At 55.6% G+C, this 6,531-nt stretch overlaps 1 long non-coding RNA gene across 1 annotated transcript; it reads left to right on the top strand.

Annotated features, from left to right (window-relative positions):
* Window positions 1–2,496: 2,496 nt before the first annotated feature.
* Window positions 2,497–4,339, top strand: LOC122479569. The gene is made up of 2 exons (XR_006296365.1): window positions 2,497–3,873; window positions 4,063–4,339. It is a non-coding gene; the product is annotated as an uncharacterized LOC122479569 (long non-coding RNA).
* Window positions 4,340–6,531: the final 2,192 nt, after the last annotated feature.

The following is a 6,531-nucleotide window of genomic DNA, read 5'->3' as shown; positions in this document are numbered from 1 at the left end:
CTCTTTAGGAATGGGTACCTGGATTCCAGGGTCAGTACAACCTGTATTTTACCGTGGGGGGGCGGGGGGGGGGGAGGTGGGGCCAGGTCCTGGGGAGTCCTGCTATCACCTTTGCCTAGGTGACTGCGGTCCTTATGCAAATTGCACCAGAGAGGCCTTGGCGGAAATGTGCCGCTTCCCTGTCACGGCAGCAAAGGATTCTTTTCTTCTTTCTTCATCCAAACACATATTTTTAGCACCTTCTGTGTCCCAGCTAGGTTTACAAACCTTGAGAATTAGGTGAAGGTGAGACCATGAACGGGAGCAGAACCAGAGGTACGGAGACCCAATAACAGCCTCCTGGACAGGGAGAAAGCCCTACAGCCGACCTCCAGCCCCAAGGGCACAGAGCTATTAGCACAAACCATCAGAAGTGGTTCTCCCACAGGGGACTCTCTGGAATCTGGACTTCATCTCAGCTCCCTGACCAGGCTCGGGAAGGAGCATGGTTGCTCCCTCTTGGCTTACACCAGTAGTCCTTAATCTTTCCAGGATCATAGATTCCTTCCGAAATACGAAGATAAAAACTGGACTCTCTAGGAAAATACATGTGCATAGGTAATTTTACACACCATCTCAAGGGTTCACGAATGCCCGGAATCCCATTCTTGGTTCCCGAGTCTTATGAGAATCTCTCCCTTAGACGTGGAGTCTGAACCTCTACCAGGCCACTTCCTGCTGAGAACAGGTGACTCAACTCCCTCTTTAAAGAGGGAGGCTGCTCATCAGAGAAGGTCAGGCTGGAGACTCGTTCCGGGCCTGCCCCCCAGACAGGTGCTGCCAAACCCAGCGGCTGATCCTGGGATGAAACTCCCGGTAACAGGAGTCTCTTCACTCCTACCTCAGAGGAAAGCCAGTCGGTCTGTGTCCAGCCCCAACGGGCCATCCCTTTCCTCCAGTTGTCTTCTGTTCCTCTCGCTGGGGTCAACTTGTCCTGGCAGGCTTTACAAAGAGAGCACCCTAAAAATGTAACCAGTGTGTTAGAGGAGTGAGGGGCAAGGTTCCTGGGGTTTTTCTCCTCTCTCTGCATTATTTAATCTGTCCTTGGGATGATGGCTCCCCCTCATTGTTCAGATCCTGCCAGCAGCTTCACCTCCCGAGTTCTCACGGTAAGAATGGACCCGCAGCCTCTTCCCGCACACCACCCTTTCCACCACCAGCCAGCCAGACTTCTCCCATTCCAGGTGGGTTCTGGGAGGACATGGGCCTCCCTGCCCTCCTGTCACTCCTGAGAGCCCTCTCTACCTTCCAGGTTTCTCCTCTACACAAGTAGGCATGTCCCAGTGGGACCTTGGGACGGGGGTCCTTCGCTCTGCCCAAGCTACCAATTGGCTTTAATTTCTCCCTCCAGCTACAGTCTGGACAGCATTTGGCTTGTGCTCTCTTCTGCCTGTGGCCCCTGTGTGTCCCTCCCCCATCCCCCGGCAGTAACGTCAGAAGGAATTCCCAGAGCTGACCAATGATTCCAGGGGCTGCATCATATGCACACGTGTTCACTGCCCTCCGTAGCTTCAGGTGTGCAGGTAGGTCTATGTCTGGGAGAGGCTGGGGCACAGGGAATCATTAGGAATATTCTATCTAGCCATAGAGAGTTGCACAAACCAAAGCCAAAAGTAATGCAGATTAGGAGGTTATCGGCCAGGCTTTCTGATTCTGCTGTGTCTGGCCAGCTCACACTCAGGCTGTCCCTCCAGCCTCATCTACCCAACCCAGGGAGGAGGAAAAGAGGCCTGTGCGGGATGCCTGGGCCCTTTCTTTCACATGGACACAGACATCTGTGTAGAGCCTCTGGGCCCTTCTCTTCACCTTTGGAAGCTGAGATCCCCTTGGAGAGGTGCTGTTGGGAGAACTGCTTCCCACTTGTGGTGGTGGAGGGGAGGGAGAGGCATGGGGACACCTGCTGGGAAGGGGTGAGGGGAGGGGTGCTTGGCCGGCTCCATCACTAGAACATGCGACTCTTGATCTCAAGGTCTTGAGTTTGAGCCCCACATTGGCAGTAGAGATTACTTGCAAAAAGAAGACAGGGGCACCTGGGTGCCTCAGTTGGTTAAGCGTCTGACTGAGGCTCAGGTCATGATCTCATGGTTCGTGAGTTCAAGCCTAGCATCAGGCTCTGTGCTGATAGCATGGAGCCTGCTTCGGATTCTCTGTCTTCCTCTCTCTCTCTGCCCCTTCCCCGCTTATAGTGTCTCTCAAAAATAGATAAAGTAACAAACATTTTTTAAAAAATTAGAAGAGGTGGGGCGCCTGGGTGGCGCAGTCGGTTAAGCGTCCGACTTCAGCCAGGTCACGATCTCGCGGTCCGTGAGTTCGAGCCCCGCGTCGGGCTCTGGGCTGATGGCTCAGAGCCTGGAGCCTGTTTCCGATTCTGTGTCTCCCTCTCTGCCCCTCCCCCGTTCATGTTCTGTCTCTGTCCCAAAAATAAATAAACGTTGAAAAAAAAAATTAAAAAAAAAATTAGAAGAGGTGAGGGTAGAGACAGAAGTGACCTCTATTGCCAGGAGATCCTATACTGCTTCACCTCAGCACCCTGGATCGTGAGCACTGCCCCAGATGTGTATTCAAGACCCCTGCCCGGAAGGCCCCAGCCGAGAGGGGTTCTAGCTCCAGGCTTTCCCTGGAAAGAGACAGATGGAAGTGCTAAAGGAAGAATGAGGTCAGGGAAGCGTGTCCTGTGAGCCTTGGGAACACGGGGCTGGGGGAGAAGATGGAAATAATGCCCCCCCCCCCTTCTCTCACCTGCAGCAGTTTTCTGCCTTGCGTGGAAACACCCGAACTGGGCTTAGCACACTCTTCCAGGTCTAATCTTTCAGTACTGGGGGAGGCAGAGCCAGGATCCAGATCTCCAGTGTCTAAGACCTACCTCCTGCCCTTGGCCCAGCTCTGGTTTAGAAACAGGGTGGGATCCGAACCCTGAAGAACCCGGACAAGGTGTGCCCTGATTTGGGGCCCTCTCTGTGACCGGGGGTTTCTCTGTCCTGGGTTCTGAGAAAGCCCATCTCCCCCCAGCACCTTCTGATGCTGGACACAAATGAAGCCTGATCAGAGGCACCAGATATCTCTTCCCTGTCACTACACCTGCTCTGGTTCTGTCTCCCCTTGGGCCTGGGATGCTGCTGTTGCCATGCCGACAACAACATTCACTCTCAGAGGGGCTGTTACTAGGCTCCAGGCCCCTTTGTGCTTGCCTTAGTGTCACTCTGACTGAAGCGCTTACGGGAAGCAAAAATTCAGCCCCTTGGTCCCTTTTTCCGTAGAGGTTGACCTCTCCTGCTCCCCAGCCCCAGTTTATTCACCTGCGGAAAGCAATGGTGGGGATCTCTCTTTGCAGTCCTCAACTGGGTCCTTCACTCTCTCTGGCCCCTGCGGGACCTCAGTAGAAGATATCTGTGGCCAACAGTAGTCATGGAGTTGCTTTGCTCAGAGGTAGCTGTCTCCAGCCCAGGGACCCCAGCCCTTCCTGGACTCTGTGACCATCCCTAACTCATGACTGTTGCTGGACCCTGAGACTGCCCCTTCTCTTCCCTGACCTCACAACCTCTTTCACTTGACCTTTCCTTGACCTGTGACCCTTGATCTGGTTGTTCCCTGCAGTGGTCCCCTCTCTCCTTTTCCTCGTACCAGTCCTTCTGCTGGTCGCCCAGAATCTGGCGAGCAGTCAGTTGACCCCAGCTCCTGTCCAGGTGAGCAGCACACGAAGGAGGAGAGAGCCCCCTGGTGCCTTCACCCCATGGGAAAGGAGCCACAGTGTTCCAAGCTGTCTGCAGATATGACACAGCTCCTACTGCTTCTGAGAGATGTGCTACCCGGAGGCCTGGGGAACACCACCGTGAGGTGAGGCGTGGGATGGGGCTGCTGTGGGAGGAGGGAGGGTTGCTTACAATGCATGCAGTAAGCTGCTGCGAGAGAGATGCCGAGCAGGAGGGAAAGGAGCCGCTGGTTGGGATTGGGGCAGGGGGCTGAGCCTGGCCCAGGACTGGCTGTCCCCGCTCCTCCTGGACTCCCGGCATGCTCTTCTTCCAGCTGATTGAACTCGGTGCTTCCTGCTACGTGGCCCAGGGGAGATGAAACCAGTCCCAGCCCAGACCCCCGCTGTCCTCGGTGCTGCAGTGGCGGCTCACTCTGCTAGGCCCTGAATGAACTGGGCTCTGGTGAGCAGCCCCGCCAGCGTGGGGCCAGAGCCCCTCCTCCATGGCCCCTGCTCTGGCTTCTCCCATCGCCCCTGTGAGCTGTGAGCCCCACCCCGCCACTCCCCAGCCCTGAGCCTTGCCCACCCACTAACACCCAACTCTGAACCCCACTCTTAGTTGTTGGGGTTTTTTTATATGTAATTTATTGTCAAATTGGTTTCCATACAACACCCAGTGCTCACCCCAACAGGTGCCCTCCTCAATGCCCATCACCCACTTTCCCCTCTGCCCCCACCCCCCATCAATCCTTAGTTTGTTCTCAGTATTTAAGAATCTTTTATGGTCTGCCTCCCTCCCTCTCTGTAATTTTTCCCCCTTCCCCTCCCCCTGGTCTTCGGTTGAGTTTCTCAGGATCCACATATGAGTGAAAACATATGGTACCTGTTTTTCTCTGCCTGACTTATTTCACTTAGCATAATATCCTCCAGTTCCATCCACATTGCTACAAATGGCCAGATTTCATTCTTTCTCATTGCCAAGTAGTATTCCATTGTATATATAAACCACATCTTCTTTATCCATTCATCCGTTGATGGCCATTTAGGCTCTTTCCATAATTTGGCTATTGTTGAGAGTGCTGCTATAAACATGGGGGTACAAGTGCCCCTATGGATCAGCACTCCTGTATCCCTTGTGAACCCCACTCTTTGGAAGGCCCTCAAATCTGAGCTCAGTTTTTACCAACCCTCAGCCTCTAGCCACACCCTAACCTCTCTACCTTGTCAGGCTGACCCTTATGTTTGAGATCTACCCTCCTCATCACTCCCTGAGTCTGAGCTTTGTACCTTCGGTGCCCCAACCCCACCAGCCTCCCCCTCCCAGTTCTCCCTTCCCCCTTCTCCCTACCAGCTCTCCCCTTTCTCCAGTCTCTGTGGAGGCCCAGCAAAGCTCCTCTGCTTGTCCCGGGTAGCAGCACTGTCACAGTTTCAGGTTGTGACTGTCCCCACCCACAAAGCCCTTTCTGGGATGGGGGCTGGGACTCTGCAGAGGGGTTACCTCCCCCCACCCCACCCTGCAGCAGAGTGTCACAGCACTTCCCCAGGTAGCCCTGCTCTGCTCCCAGGCCTAGGCCACCTGATGTCCCAGAGGACTAGCTGCTTCCCACTCAGCTCCTGGTGACCACCAAGGAGCCAGCCCCCAAGGGAAACGTGAGTGTCTGCTTCCCACCCGCCTGCTGCGGAAGGCAGAAGCAGGAACAGGGCTGGGGGCAGTGGGACAGCCACATGGGGCTTCAGCCCTGCCTCCGTCCAGCGTTCGCTCTACATCCAGTCTGAGCAGAGCTGCCCGCCCCTCAGCCTTCCCTCCACTTTCTCTTACAGGGGAACATCTGTGCCACCTTCTCTTGCCAAGGTGGTGACTGCTTCAGAGGGCAGGAAGCTGTGCCCTGAGGGCTGGGACTCCTGTGAGGTGGGCCCTTGGAGTGCTGTCCTTCCTCAGAACTACAGGCCTTTCATCTCCTGCTGGGGCACAGTGGGTCAAGCAGCCAAAACTGGCCAGAGCTAGACCTGGCCAGAGCCTGGCTGCCTGGGGCCCAGCATGCTTGACCCTCTCAGCTCTACATCATACCAGATCCAGGGTGGCAGTTGGGATCTTCCAAGTCTCCATGACATGCTTCCTCGTTTCTGGTCACCCCGTATGTTCTCTGGGGACTGACCAGCTGAGCTCGTGGAGAGGGAGCTGGGGGTCCAGGGAGGTTCAGCTCAGCCCATGGCCCACTTTACACTTCCTGTCTCGGTGAGTGGCAGGGGAGGGGCAAGCAGAGTATGAATGGTCCCATTTCTTCTTGCAGCTGAACTGGTCCAGCTCAGGCTTTCTTGCAGCCTACGTGGCAGGGACCCCTGGCTGTCACGGGACAGTGGCTCAGCCCTGCTACCAGGAGTCCTGCCAAGCCTCAGCTTCTCCAGCTGGATGGGAATCTTCACTTCAACTGGGTTGCCACAAGGGTCACTAGGAGGGCCCCTCCACGGGACCACGGCTGTGGCCATGCTGCTGTTCCTCCACTCTGCCCTGCTCCCTTCCTGCTCCCCTAGCTGGGCCCAGAAGAACTGGGGAGCAGCATCTAGGGAGACTCTGTAGGCCCGGCAAGCCCCCAGTCCCACCCCCAGCTCTGACTCCTACAGCTGTATCTTTAGTGAGAGGGATTTATCAGGTCCATGGCATGGGCTCCAGGATCCTCACTTCTCCTTCCCAGGGCCTCAGCCTGAACTTGGTACCCTCCAAGGGGGCAGGGCTTCAGCACTAATCCCAAGGAGAGGCTAGCGTTCATCTGGAAAAACAGAACTTCCCTCCTGACCCCCCACTG

Source organism: Prionailurus bengalensis, chromosome C1, assembly GCF_016509475.1.
Source record: "Prionailurus bengalensis isolate Pbe53 chromosome C1, Fcat_Pben_1.1_paternal_pri, whole genome shotgun sequence".
Lineage (NCBI taxonomy): Eukaryota > Metazoa > Chordata > Mammalia > Carnivora > Felidae > Prionailurus > Prionailurus bengalensis.
The sequence above is the reverse complement of the archived record's forward strand: the minus strand, read 5'-3'. Positions and strand labels throughout refer to the sequence as shown.